At 39.9% G+C, this 15,752-nt stretch overlaps 1 protein-coding gene across 7 annotated transcripts in view; it reads right to left on the reverse strand.

Moving 5' to 3' along the window:
* Positions 1–15,752, reverse strand: part of LOC139540021 (UPF0606 protein KIAA1549L-like) — a 43,809-nt gene that overhangs the window by 25,858 nt on the left and 2,199 nt on the right. The gene's annotated exons all lie outside the window — the stretch shown is intronic.

The raw sequence follows: 15,752 nt of genomic DNA on the forward strand, positions 1-15,752 counted from the left end.
GATGTAGCATGGAAATGTAGAAAGAACACATTCTATATGGTCACCTCCCTCCCGCGCACGCGCACACACGCGCGCACACACGCACACACACACACACACACACACACACACACACACAGCGCATACATTCAGGCACGGATAGAGGTTTACCTGTGCCTGAGCACCTGCCCCTTTGCCCTCTCACTCTCTTTTGGGTATTGGTATCATTATTTTTTTTTTGTATACAGTTTATGTCGTTGGCCCCAAATCGTTGTGATGTCGTGAAGTTCACCACCCCCCCACCCCTAACCCATCTGTTGGTCTGTACGGAGCTCACGTGTGCCCTTTTTTGCCTTTTCCCAGTCTGCCCTGCAGGGTACAGAGATTGCGTGTGCCCAGTATCCAAACATGCATGGCTTGAGAATTGACCGGTCGAGTGTGTGTAGCAAGCTATTTAGTTTAAATATCAACATTAGGCTACTACCACAGCAGCATAACACTTGATTTAGGCTACATCATCATCAATATTCAGTCTGGTTGGCCTACACACAGCAGCAATTCATCATTTATTTCCTTATAGAATCATAGCTATGGGAAAGGTGCTGGAGGTACTGCAACCCCCTGATGAATTTAAATACATTTGCCAAAGTTATAGAATTAACTGCCGTATGTTCAAATGTAAATTAAATCATTCAGAACAGCCTACTACACCATGAGTAGGCTTATAACATAGACACAGAGGAGCCATAGCTTCTTTTAAAAAATGGCCTACCTGTGGATTGTATGTAGCCCAATAAGAAGGCATAGCCTAGGCTTGCAGTCTGGGAACACGCGATAAATCTATCAGTGAACAGCATGCAGACAAAACAGGCCTTTCACTAAATTTCTGGAAATGGCTCCTACAGAAAAGAGAAGACTATAATCTGTCTGCTGTAGGCTACCAAAATATTCTCTTAACATCCAAATAGGCCCATTGAGCAAACATTGTTTTACAAAGCAAAACAAGGGAGAGATAGGCTTTTAGCACGAGTGCATCAGCCATCAGCGAGTGAGCTGCGCAACGTTAGGTATTTTAGTGAAACTGGAAAGCTTTTTTAGGACTCCTCATATTCAGACACCTAGGCGTAGGCTAATCTATTGATGGATTCAAGATGAGATCCTTTTGATTGATCGCAGATTCTCAGTTTGTTAGTGTCAAAGTAGCCTGTCGTGATCATTTGTGAGCTATTGAAAAAGATTCTGTGAGGTATTAAAAAAGATTCTGTGAGGTATTGAAAAAAGATTCTGTGAGGTATTAAAAACGATTCTGTGGGGTATTAAAAAAGATTCTGTGAGACATTGAAAAAAGATTCTGTGAGGTATTAAAAAAGATTCTGTGAGGTATTAAAAACGATTCTGTGGGGTATTAAAAAAGATTCTGTGAGACATTGAAAAAAGATTCTGTGAGGTATTAAAAAAGATTCTGTGAGGTATTAAAAAAGATTCTGTGAGGTATTAAAAAAAGATTCTGTGAGGTATTAAAAAAGATTCTGTGAGGTATTGAAAAACGATTCTGTGAGGTATTAAAAAATATTCTGTGAGGTATTAAAAAAGATTCTGTAAGGTATTGAAAAACGATTCTGTGGGGTATTAAAAAAGATTCTGTGAGACATTGAAAAAAGATTCTGTGAGGTATTAAAAAAGATTCTGTGAGGTATTAAAAACGATTCTGTGGGGTATTAAAAAAGATTCTGTGAGACATTGAAAAAAGATTCTGTGAGGTATTAAAAAAGATTCTGTGAGGTATTAAAAAAGATTCTGTGAGGTATTGAAAAAAAGATTCTGTGAGGTATTGAAAAAAGATTCTGTGAGGTATTAAAACAGATTCTGTGAGGTATTGAAAAAAGATTCTGTGAGGTATTAAAAAAGATTCTGTGAGGTATTAAAAAAGATTCTGTAAGGTATTGAAAAAAGATTCTGTGAGGTATTAAAAAAGATTCTGTGAGGTATTAAAAAAGATTCTGTGAGGTATTGAAAAAAAATTCTGTGAAGTATTAAAAAAGATTCTGTGAGGTATTAAAAAAGATTCTGTGAGGTATTGAAAAACGATTCTGTGAGGTATTAAAAAATATTCTGTGAGGTATTGAAAAAGATTCTGTGAGGTATTAAAAAAGAGGCTCACAGGTAGTTTAACCACCATACACTCAAATTCCACACAAGCCACTAGCCAGCCAGCCAGCCATAAATCATGAGTTAGAAGGTTATGAATATTAGGATGTATCATAAAATTATTATTAAAGAGCACTGAAGCTAAATCGCAATCAGTAAAACAAATATTTAACGAGCTAACTAGCAGATTTACATCAATCATCAACAATTTTGAACACCTGCCCCCTGAAAGGTCTGTGCACGGCCCTGCATGCAGTGACGTGGGCTGGTGTAGATAAAATGGCAGGGCTGAATTCTTGTCCCAGTCCACCCCTGGCTTCACTGACATACAAGGACTGCTTCCAATAGACCATTCCCTTAATGTCAATCAGAACTTAACCAGAAGGTGGTTACCATGGTCTTAGAATATTTAACATTAATGTTCCTGTCACGTTTCTTGGAAACGTTGCAAAAGCATACCTGCATCTAGTTTTTTATGGGTTAGGAGAATATTCCATCAACGTCCCACCAAACATACACAGTACATGGGTTTCAGGGTTTTTCTTTCTTTTTTACTATTTTCTACATTGTAGAATAATAGTGAAGACATCAACACCATGAAATAACACATATGGAATCATGTGGTAACCAAAAAAGTGTTAAACAAATGAAAATATATTGTATATTTTATATTCTTCAAAGTAGCCACCCTTGCCTTGATGACAGCTTTGCACACTCTTCGCATTCTCTCAACCAACTTCATGAGGTAGTCAACTGGAATGCATTTCAATTAACAGTTGTGCCTTGTTAAAAGTTCATTTGTGGAATTGATTTCCTTCATAATGCGTTTGAGTCAATCAGTTGTGTTGTGAAAAGGTAGGGGTGGTATACAGAAGACAGCCACTACTAAAGGACACCAATAAGAAGAAGAGACTTGCTTGGGCCAAGAAACATGAGCAATGGACATTAGACCGGTGGAAATCTGTACAAATGTGAGATTTTTGGTTCCAACCGCCATGTCTTTGTGAAATGCAGAGTAGGTGAACAGATGACCTCCTCATGTGTGGTTCCCACCGTGAAGCATGGAGGAAGAGGTGTGATGGTGTGGGGGTGCTTTGCTGGTGACACTGATTTGTTTAGAATTTGCTCAGTGGGATGAGTTGGACCGCAGAGTGAAGGAAAAGCAGCCAACAAGTGCTCAGCATATGTGGGAACTCCTTCAAGACTGTTGGAAAAGCATTCTAGGTGAAGCTGGTTGAGAAAATACCAAGAGTGTGCAAAGCTGTCATCAAGGCAAAGGGTGGATACTTTGAAGAATTTAAAATATTAACTACATGATTCCAAATGTGTTATTTCATAGTTTTGATGTCTTTACTATTAAAATAGTCAAAATAAAGAAAAACCCTTGAATGAGTAGGTGTGTCCAAACTTTTGACTGGTACTGTATATACTGTATATATTTTTGTTTTATGTACAAGGGTCCTAACATTAAAAATCAAATAGCTAAATGGTCCATTTTATGACCCTCTTAAAATAATTCCATATGTTAGCTAGGTTTTGCTTCTGGGCAGGCCGAACAAGCACATGACCTAGAGATATCCCTTATTGGGACAGTGATTAAGGTGTTTGTCATTGGCGCTGGTGGCCTGGGTTTGAGACCTGCTAGGGGAGTCACACTACTCTCACATTCTTAGCAACATATGTTAATATCATTACTTGGCAACATTTACAACACCCTCATCTGGTCTAATTAAAATCAGTTCCTCATTGAAAGATGAGAATCTGTAGAATTCTACTTTCAGCACAAATAATATCCACTATCTCTCATAAATGATGAGTATTTATTCATTCTGAATAGCTGAGCATCTCTCCATCGTCTTCTTGAAATGCACTTTGAAGTAAATCTCAGCTCTCCTAAAAGTACACTCAAGAAAAACTGTTTTATTGATTATAGTGATTCAGGAGTAACATTAAGACCGGGTAAAATGCCCCACCAACATTTAGACCACTACACAGAAATGTTCCTGCAATGTTCCCATGAAACGCGTCTACAACATTAATATCTTATATTCTGAGAACATGTTAACCATGTACTGTGTATGTTTGGTGGGACGTTGATAGAATATTCTCCTAACCCTCAGAAAACTGGACACAGGAATGTTCTTGCAGCATACAATGAAATGTGTCTCGAATATGAATATAGGATATTCTGAGAACATGGCAACCACGTTCTGTTTGACATTTAGGGAACGTTCTCCTAACTCTAATTCCAAAACATGCAAAATAGCTTCTCAGGAGAGTTTTGCTTACATACATAGAATGTTCACCTAACTAACTGAGAACTGGACACTTAAACATCTAACAATACAAAAACCTTCTCTCTCTCCCTAGAATTGTTAACTGGGAAGGCAGGAACACATTAATTCTCCATTTGACTCATCAATCCCAGAGGCCTGATGATGACATCCTGACTGTCCCCCTATGTTTCTCATCAACATCGTCTCACTCTATAACTACATCTTGAAAGCATGAAATATTGTTCTCCAAAACGCAGCCTGGCCGTGCCCCCTGTCAACAACATGAGTGGCACGGGGAGAAACCGACTTCAAACTATGGCGCAGAACATTTGAGGATACAAACACTTCTTAGTCATCCAGGAGCAGTATTATGAAACCGTGACGGAGGACAAATAATCTTAATAAGTAGGTCACTTATGTTTTGTTCAGGATAAGCATAGGGAATTAATTTAGATGCTCTCAAGTACATATCTGGGGCACACATAAGCAGCTGCTGTGATTTAAAAAACATAGAATCTCAACCTACGAGGGAAAGCTAGTGCGTTGAATCTGTGCTGATACGGTGGTGGTGTTTTCAAAGACATCTTTCCTCGGTACAAGTGAACGATGAGGAATGGGCAGCTAGCAGGGTTTATTGCCTTCTATAAGGGAGACGATTAAATGCTGGCAAACCTCCAGAGCGCATTTGTACTTCCATACCGAGCACATGCTTCCCCCACACTCTAAATCTATTCATTGGAGGATTGTTTAATTAAAAGGAAGGATTTCCGAACCAGGCTGGCTTTGTACAGTACAACCAGGCCTGTGCTTACATCCCCAGGATGCAAGCCCACCGTTTTCCATTAACACTACCTACTGGACTGTTCATCTCAAACAATGAGTCTAGCAGGAACTAGCAGCGCTTAATCCTACAAAAAGCTCAGATGAACCAATCATTTAAAGCCCTACATGAATATATATATGACAACGAGTTTGTACGTTCTTTATAGCAAACATGATCATTAGATATTTATCCTAAAAGACCCTATAGCCTCAGCAGTGAGAGTGTGACAGTATTTGGTGTCTTCAAGACAGGACACACTGAAGACCTCTCCTGTATCTATCCTATACCCCCACAGAAAGCCACCTGCTCTAACAGGGTGCAACATAAGGGCCCTCCCTCAGAAGCACTGAGAGATCACTGAGAGGCTGAGCCATGGCAGTAGACACCAAAGCTCCTCCATTGGGCTCCTATGACAACACATGGCAGCTCCAGCCGTCCTGGGATTCATGAAGAACCTCTGCCCATTCAAAGCAGTGAGCCGTTGGGGCAGGAAAGAGGGAAGCATGGAGAAACACAGTGCACCACCATCCAAGGCACAGGTGGTGAGGAGGGGGCCTTTGGGAAGTGTCCAACTGAAATTAAACCCATTGCGACAGTGTGGTGTGCTTTCCATGGAGTGACACCTTTCCAACAGGATGTACAGATACACAGTTCCTGAAACTATTCATAGTGTCCATCTGTCTCTCTGGGTTGAATATTGGATCTAGAGAGTAAGTTACACTTCTACAGTACTTTTCAGGAAGACTACAGGACCCAAATGCAACAATTAACCTTGAAAAGGATGATTAGAGCAATTTATTCCACACGCAAAACACAGGAAATGTGAATATGAAAAATACAAAAATAGGTATCACATTTTATTGTACTTAGCAAAACTGCACGAACCTAAGACTCCCTAAGCTATGTTTTATCACAGCTACAGTGGCAACAAAAAGTACACTACCGGTCCAACATTTTAGAACACCTACTCATTCAAGGGTTTTTCTTTATTTTTACTAATTTCTATATTGTGGAATAATAGTGAAGACATCAAAACTATGAAATTACACATATGGAATCATGTAGTAACCAAAAAAGTGTTAAACAAATCCAAATATATTTTATATTTGAGATTCTTCAAATAGCCACCCTTTGCCTTGATGACAGCTTTGCACACTCTTGGCATTCTCTCAACCAGCTTCATGAGGTACTCACCTGGAATGCATTTCAATTAACAGGTGTACCTTGTTAAAAGATCATTTGTGGAATTTCTTTCCTTCTTAATGCTTTTGAGCCAATCAGTTGTGTTGTGAGAAGGTAGGTGGGATATACAGAAGATAGCACTATTTGGTAAAAGACCAAGCACATATTATGGCAAGAACAGCGCAAAAAAGAAAGAGAAACGACAGTCCATCATCACTTTAAGACATGAAGGGCAGTCAATATGGAACATTTCAAGAACTTTTAAAGTTTCTTCAAGTGCCGTCGCAAAAACCATCAAGCACTATGATGAAACTGGCTCTCATGAAGACCGCCATAGGAATGGTAGACCCAGAGTTGCCTCTGCTGCAGAGAATAAGTTCATTAAAGTTACCAGCCTCAGAAACCTCCCTACTCTTCTACATTTGCACACACTGTACATAGATTTTTCTATTTTTCTTTTCTATTGTGTTATTGACTGTACGTTTGTTTATGTGTAACTCTATGATGTTGTTTTTGTCGCACTGCTTTGCTTTATCTTGGCCAGGTCGCAGTTGTCAATGAGAACTTGTTCTCAACTGGCCTACCTGGTTAAATAATGGTGAAATAAAAATAAATAAAACTAAAGCAATTGCAACCCAAATAAATGCTTCACAGGGGTCAAGTAACAGACATATCTCAACATCAACTGTTCAGAGGAGACTGTGTGAATCAGGCCTTCATGGTCGAATTGCTGCAAAGAAACAACTACTAAAGAACACCAATAAGAAGAAGATACTTGCTTGGGCCAAGAAACACGAGCAATGGACATTAGACCGGTGGAAATGTGTCTTTGGTCTGGAGTCCAAATTTGAGAGACACGGTGAGACACAGTGTGGGTGAACGGATGATCTCCGCATGTGTGAGTCCCATCATAAACATGGAGGTGGAGGGGTGCTTTGCTGATGACACTGTTTGTGATTTATTTATAATTCAAGGCACACTTAACCAGCATGGCTACCACTGCCATTGCTACCACTGCCATTGCTGTCCAAATAAACCATTGCTGCACGTCTGAAGTTTGCAAAAGTGCACCTGGATATTCCACAGAGCTACTGGCAAAATACAGTTGAATTGTTTGAAAGGAACACACAACACTATGTGTGGAGAAAAAAAGGCACAGCACACCAACATCAAAACCTCATCCCAACTGTAAAGTATGATGTAAAGTATTGTAAGTCGCTCTGGATAAGAGCGTCTGCTAAATGACTTAAATGTAAATGTAAATGGTGGAGGGAGCATCATGGTTTGGGGCTGCTTTGCTGTTATTAGTTTAAGCAGACTGTTTGTCTATTGTTGTGACCTAGATGAAGATCAGATAAAATTCTATGACCAATTTATGCAGAAATCCAGGTATTTCCAAAGGGTTCACATACTTTTTCTTGCCACTGTATGTCATCTCATTTGAAGATAAGGCAGATAAGAAAAGGGAATCATCAAGTATGGACAGAGTGCGTTCAGCATGCAGTGACAGCAGGGCTTGCAGATTTGAGCTCTAAGCGATATGAAAGTTCAGCTGATATATCACTGTTTTGTTTGTCAAACACAACAGAATATGGCACCTATTTACCCTGAGTGGTACTGCACAGACACCTGCTAAGCATGGTCACACTGCAGCTCAGCATGCATCTTCTGTCACAGCATAGCAACAACATTGCCTTTTAAAGATGGGGAGGTGGGGAGAGGTCTAGCCGCAATAAAGAGATGCTCTGCTTTTTTGACACCACACTCAAAAAGCAAGTTCTGCATGCTCTAGTTTTGTCTAATCTTGATTATTGTCCAGTCGTATGGTCCAGTGTGGCAAGGAAAGACCTAGTTAAGCTGCAGCTGGCCCAGAACAGAGCGGCACGTTTTGCTCTTAATTGTAATCAGAGGGCTGATATAAATACTATGCATGCCAGTCTCTCTTGGCTAAGAGTTGAGGAAAGACTGACTGCATCACTTCTTCTTTTATTAAGAAACATTAAGGTGTTGAAAATCCCAAATTGTTTGCCTAGTCAACTTACACAAAGCTCTGACACACACACTTATCCCACCAGACATACATTTACATTTAAGTCATTTAGCAGACGCTCTTATCCAGAGCGACTTACAAGTTGGGACATGCCACCAGGGGTCTTTTCATAGTCCCCAAATCCAGAACAAATTCATGAAAACGTACAGTATTATATAGAGCCCTTATTGCATGGAACTTGCTTCCATCTCATATTGCTCAGATAAACAGCAAACCTGGTTTCAAAAAACAGATAAAGCAACACCTCACGGCACAACGCCTCTCCCCTATTTGACCTAGATAGTTTGTGTGTATGTATTGATATGTAGGCTACGTGTGCCTTTAAAAAAAATGGTATGTAGTTCTGTCCTTGAGCTGTTCTTGTCTATTGATGTTCTGTATTATGTCATTCTGTATTATGTTTCATGTTTTGTGTGGACCCCAGGAAGGTTAGCTGCTGCTTTTGCAACAGCTAATGAGGATCCTAATAAAACACCAAATACCAAAAGGCTGTTGTTCCATCTGAGTCAATGGAATTCTATTCACAGTAATTCAATAGTATTGTTACTAGTAGTCATTAAATATCACTAATCAGTAGAATCAAAGCAAACAACCTAGGCTACTGTAATTGCATGCACACACAAAAAAATCGTAAGCTAGTGCCACTGTCTCCCAGGTAAGACATTACCATAAATGACGATCTGAAGATAGATATTTTTGTTCTCCATTTCACACTTGAAAGAAAACGCACACCAATTATTCTTACGATAGGAGCAAGGTATTAAGTTATGACAGTAAAGCCTACAGCACACTAACTCATGGAAATGCCAACCTAAAGTAAAATCAGAGCCTGAGTTTTGCACAGCTTATGATTAAGGAGAGTATTATACTTTTTTTTCGAAAGTTGAAAAAAAGCCTATGATGTGATGTTGTGACAGTGACAGTGACAGTGACAGTGCTGCACACACGCTGCTAAAGACAGCTGTGAAAAAAGATTCAGCTGCAGAATAAACTAAGTGCCAAATTCGGTTTGATCTCTTGTTGGAGCCCAGGCCCTGTGTGTATGACCCATATTGCAGTGATCACACTCCTGGGTCCTGGGAGAATATGATGGACATACTCTGGCTCTTCAGTTATCACACACTTAAAGCCACAGTCTGCAATATATGCTACTGCCTGCAATATTTCCCAAACAATTAATGATTGATTAAAGTGGCCAGTGATTTCATAGACTTGAAATCACTGGCCACTTTAATAATGTTTACACATTTTGCATTACTCATCTCATGTGTCTATACTCTATTCTATTCTACTGTATTTTAGTCTATGCCGCTCTGACATTGCTCGTACAAATATTCATATATGCTTAATTCCATACCTTTACTTTAGATTTGTGTGTATTGTGGGCATTGTTGTGAAATTGTTAGTCATTACTTGTTAGATATTACTGCTCTGTTGGTGCTAGAAACACAAGTATTTCACTACACCCGCAATAACATCTGCTAAACATGTGTATGTGACCAATAAAATTTGATTTGATTTGATACGGTGCCTTCAGCAGGTATTCATACCCCTTGACGTATTACACATTTTGTTGTGTTACAGCCTGAATTCAAAATGGATTAAATATTTTGTTCTCTCATCCATCTACACACAATCCCTCAAAATGACAAAGTGAAAACATGTTTTTAGAAATGTAAAGCTGTGAGTCTTTCTGGGTAAGTCTCCAAGAGCTTTCCACACCTGGATTCTGCATCATTTGCCCATTATTCTTTGAAAAATTCTTCAAGCTGTGTCAAATTGGTTGTTGATCATCGCCACGCAACTATTTTCAGGTCTAGCTATATATTCTCAAGTAGATTTACTGCAAATATAAACTGTAACTCAGCCACTCAGGAACATTCACTGTCTTCTTGGTAAGCAACCACTGTAGATTTGGCTTTGTGTTTTTAGGTTATTGTCCTACTGAAAGTTGAATTAATCTCCCAGTGTCTGGTGGAAAGCAGACTGAACCAGGTTTTCTTCTAGGACTTTGACTGTGCTTAGCTCCATTCCGTTTAGTTTTTACCCTGAAAAACTCCTTGGTCCTTAACGATTGATTACAAGCATACCCATAACATAATGCAGCCACCACTATGCTTGAAAATAAAATATGGAGAATGGTACTCAGTAATGTTTTGTATTGGATTTACCCCAAACATAACGCTTTGTGCTTTGTGTTCAGGACAAATGTTATTTTTTTGCAGTATTACTTTAGTTCCTTGTTGCAAACAAGATGCATGTTTTGGAACATTTTTATTCTGTACAGGCTTCCTTCTTTTCCATCTGTCAATTAGGTTCGCATTGTGGAGTAATTACAATGTTGTTGATCCATTCTCAGTTTTCAGCCATTAAACTCTGTAACTGTTTTAAAGTCACCAAATCCCTGTGGGGTATCTTTCCCCCTCGGCAACTGAGTTAGGAAGGACACCTGTATTTGTGTAGTGACTGGGTGTATTGATACACCATTCAAAGTTAAATTAATAACATTAATAACTTCACCATGCTCAAAGGGATATTCAATGTCTGCTTTTTATTTTTTACCCATCTAACGATAGGTACCCAACCTTGCGAGGCATTGAAAATTGTGTTTAGGCCAGTGACCAAAAAATCAAAATTTAATCAATTTAAAATTCAGGCTGTGACAAAAATACCCATAGATTCTTGAAGAATATAAGTTATAAGTTTTAGCTTAGTACAACTGTGTTATAACACAAGATCGCAAAAAAACAACAACGAATAAGCCTACTTGTTAAACTTCCAACCAAAAACTAAAATGATTTGGTGTTAAAGAGCCTGGAAATGTATTTCATTGGAGGAATAAACAAGGTAACTAGCACATTGCACACACATGAAGAATGCTTTCCAAATGTGATAAACAAAACTAGGTTGTTATGTCAATGATGCAGATGGATAGCAGCTCATCTGTGTAGGCATTACATGGTCCCATGTGACTAGACAAGACAATCATGTGACCATTTCCGGCTCGGGGTATGTCAAGGCAGTCTAGCAAAAACAGAGTGAGACATTCTGAGCCACGACAATTTTAAAATTGGTCACGTAAGGACATACTGAGAGAGTGGAAATGATGCAGTTGACAATCTGGCCATATGGTGATCAGGCAGGCAGCAATGAAGAATCCACTAAGTGAGCTGCACTGAGGAGAGAGGCTCCTTTGACTTTTTCTACTGCATGCCTTTGATTTGGAGGGGACACTGCTGGGAGAGCTCTAGTCTAGCACTGTAGCTCATGAAAAGCAACACAGAAGGGGACACAGCAAACAGCATTACAGTACATCGCCCTAAATCCACCTTGGCAAACAAACATATCCTGATCCTGCCACACTGGCTTTCTACAACAAACCTGATGGCTTGCGGGACAGTGATAACGAATGGCGACAAAGATGGATGGAGCATGGATTTCAGCAGGCCTGGTTCGTTTTTGTATTCTGAATCGGGCTCAGTCTGGCTCTGCAGCCTTCTCCTTTGGTTAGCATCACAGCAGCCAGGGACTGAAATATTGAGAGCTTTCTAAGCTCCTGCAAGAGAGAGCATGTGAGATTCCTTCACCTCAGTGCATACTAAGAAACAGATGCTTCAAGCTTCAAGTCCCAGGGATGCAGCAGGCAATCACAACCCTATTCAAAGTGAATGAGTGTCTTGCTCCTCCAGTACGACCCTGCAAAGGAGCAGCGAGAATTTTCTTTCTCATAGCTGAGGAGTCGAAACCGACCTCAGGGTACCAGAAGTAAGACATAGACACTGGGAAAGTTAGTTTCACTCTGCATTAGTTCTTGTTGAATTGTTCTTTGTAGCCTACTGATCCTCAGACAGACAATATCATGTCCACGTGAGTAAGACTCAATCATAAATATAAGACCAACACTAAAGACAATCCACTTAATTTCCAAATAATATCAGAAGCAACGTACGGCCTTTTGACAAAACAAGATAGTGACATGATTGGTGTTGGCAAACACATTACTGATCATACAGAAATAAAACATTTTCATAAACAAATATATGTAATTTAAACAATTCAATACAACATGCCTGTTTTAAAACTGATTTCCTTACACTAGCCTTCTATAAGACCAATTTGTATATTAAGAATATTTTTTCAGTCCGGATATTTTTTTTTAAAGGTGTCAAAAACATTTCTTATAGCTTCTCTCAAATTCAGATATCGTGTGAGGAATTCACAGTTATTTCACTACAGTATGATCAACTGACAGAACTGGCACTGAGGGTAGAGCGAAATTAGAAAAGTAAGCCACCTGAACTTTTGTAGCTAAGTGACAATGCGCGCACACACGCACGCGCGCACGCACGCACGCACACACACACACACGCACGCACACACACACACACACACACACACACACACACACACACACACACACACACACACACACACACACACACACACACACACACACACACACACACACACACACAGTACACTGGCAGGCATGTACACAAACCATATTTTTGATTATGAATTCCTATTGACTCAAATGGCCAAACACAGACAGTAAATCATAAAAGCCCCTAGCAACAGCCTATCCCAGGGAAGCAGAAGCACTTCAATTGATAAGACTTTTAACATGATAGTATGCATTGATTTTTCATAACAAATGCCAAAACTGCTGCAGGACCACGTGACGCCACTTGTCCAATGAGGAACCACTAGCCATGCTTTGCCCTTTCTTGTCCCCTACCCTGGAACAATACATAATAATATAAGCCATTTAGCAGACACTTCTATCCAAAGCGACTTACAGTCATGCGTGCATACATTTTACATACAGGTGGTCCCGGGAATCGAACCCACTAACCTGGCGTTACAAGCGCCATGCTCTACCAAATGAGCTACAAAGGACCCTGATTCATAACCTACTGTAGTGGGAGACTTGCAGGTACATATGGTGTGAGCATTAGAAGCGATTTCATCATCGTTTCTGGGAATCAGAAGCATTAACCTAACAGAGGCCACCACATGATCCCCTGACTTTCCAACCCCTCTTAGGAAACACATTTGTTAACTGGCTCTGATTCCATTGCATATAGTATTCATTAGAAGGCCAGGACTCAGTTGGCTGTCCTTTCCCGTTATATAATAGACACAGTCATACAACACACAGTGAGAAGGATCTTTGCAGCTCTCCGCCAGTTGAGGATACAGCAAGTGGGCTCTAAACGGACGTTAAAGTTGTAGGGAATAATATTTCTCAGATTCCAAACTCATTGGGGTTGTGCCAACCAGGTTTCATTCGCTTTACCTTCAGGGTATACAGCACAAGAAAATGTACATGCAAATTCCAAATACCTTTACAGCCATATATTTAAGCTGTGCCAAATAAATCACCACACAGAGCTTCTGTATGTCAGTGCCGAAATGAATCAAAGCAGTTACTTTTCTGTTCCTCTTTCAGTTTCTTTGAGTTTGACCTGCTGATCTGCTCAGGTCAAAGGTGAGGCCAGCCAGACAGCCCTTCTCTTTGTGTTTCTCTCTTTAGTCGGTACTGAAGCCTCCCAGGCCAACACAAAGTGAAGACTGCTGCTACATAGCAGGCAGCATCTATTAAGGCCGTCACACAGCCGTCACTGTGAGCGATGACGAGAGGGCGCTCTAATACATTGGGAGTTCAGAGATGCTCAAGGAGACGGAGACATACATCCATTCTTCATTCAATCTTGAGGGACTTGATGAAATGTTCATGCAAGTCAAGAGCATTCACTGGCTGTGATTTTTACTGAAAAATCTGTTACCTAATGTGTTGGTTTTGGGGTCAACGCTATTCCCCAAGGAAAGAAATGACAAAACACTGTGTCTATGAATATGGACAATCTCTGGGGACGTCTAAGCTTGTCAGATACAGATTACATGGCTCTCAGAATTACAGCTTTTAAAAAGGGGACACAGTAGCTGGACTTGTAGCTGCTGTGCAGACTCCAAAGTACAGACATTTGGAAAACACACATACGCACACACAGTATAATATACTAACATGTATTTATGTAATAACATGTATTACCCACGAATACATGATATTGTGCATATATAATTACATCTTCTGCATCAAGGATTACACTTCATTACAACAACAAAAACACAAACTGTGTTTTGAACATACTCTCATGTTCAGAACACGATATAGAATTCCCCATAGATCGGGAAATAACTACTATACCTAATTGGGATTAGAAATCAAATTAGCCAACAAGCTCATCCCAACCACATGATTTGTAGAGGCTTGTCATGCATAATGTATTTAATGTACAAGGGAAATATCTATTTAAGATCTGACACAGTGAGAGGGGCTCTAGCAATGCATAATTAACTTTCACAGCACAGGCAATCACCCTAATGAAGCACAGCAGAGTGCATGGGGCAAGGTGCTGTACAGGCCATGTTTGAGGCGGATCTATTAGAAAACACTAGGTATCCAAGCAACCCAACTATTAATCCAAATTGTGGGCATCTTATTATGGGGTTGAATAAAGCCAGTGTTTCCCAAACTCGGTCCTGCACGCCCCCCCGGGTGCACGGTTTGGTTTTTGCCCTAGCGCTACATAGCAGACTCAAATAACCAACTCATCATCAAGCTTTGATTATTTGAATCAGCTGTGTAGTGGTAGAACAAAAAACAAAATGTGCACCCAGGGGGTTCCAGGACCGAGTTTGGGAAACTCTGGTATAAGGAGCTAGCAAGCAGGACACATAACAGAGGCCCACATTTTCCCGCCATCATTTGAGCTACACATTCTTCATCAAGGACACCACTGAGCAATTGGAAAGGGGTTCTATAGTCTATCTCTACCTTTTTATTTTTCATCCTCTGACATGTCAAATTGTATGATTTGAAACCTAAAAAATCGACCAAACTGTGCCATGCTGTTTCCTATGATTGGTATCAACACATATATATATTTTTAAAGAAATCCCATTGGAGCAGCATGCATAAAAATCAGAAACACTATGAAAGACTAAATCAGCAGAATGCGAGTCCTGGTTAGCATAATTGATCAGTGCAATTGATGAAGACAGATTAAATATTATTGGGAATTCATTGCCTTGCGACCAGCAGCAGCTGTCATTATATACTCTGCAATAAATACACTGGCTTTTCATTGGATTACCACCACTAAACTAGTAGTGGGTTACTGGTTGTTTCAGCAGCCTGCTCCAAGACCAGTGTGCTGCCCATTTTTCCACACCAATACTGATACAGCAGCAAGACATGACCACATCATGGACATCATGGTTAAAGAAA

Source organism: Salvelinus alpinus, chromosome 15, assembly GCF_045679555.1.
Source record: "Salvelinus alpinus chromosome 15, SLU_Salpinus.1, whole genome shotgun sequence".
NCBI lineage: Eukaryota > Metazoa > Chordata > Actinopteri > Salmoniformes > Salmonidae > Salvelinus > Salvelinus alpinus.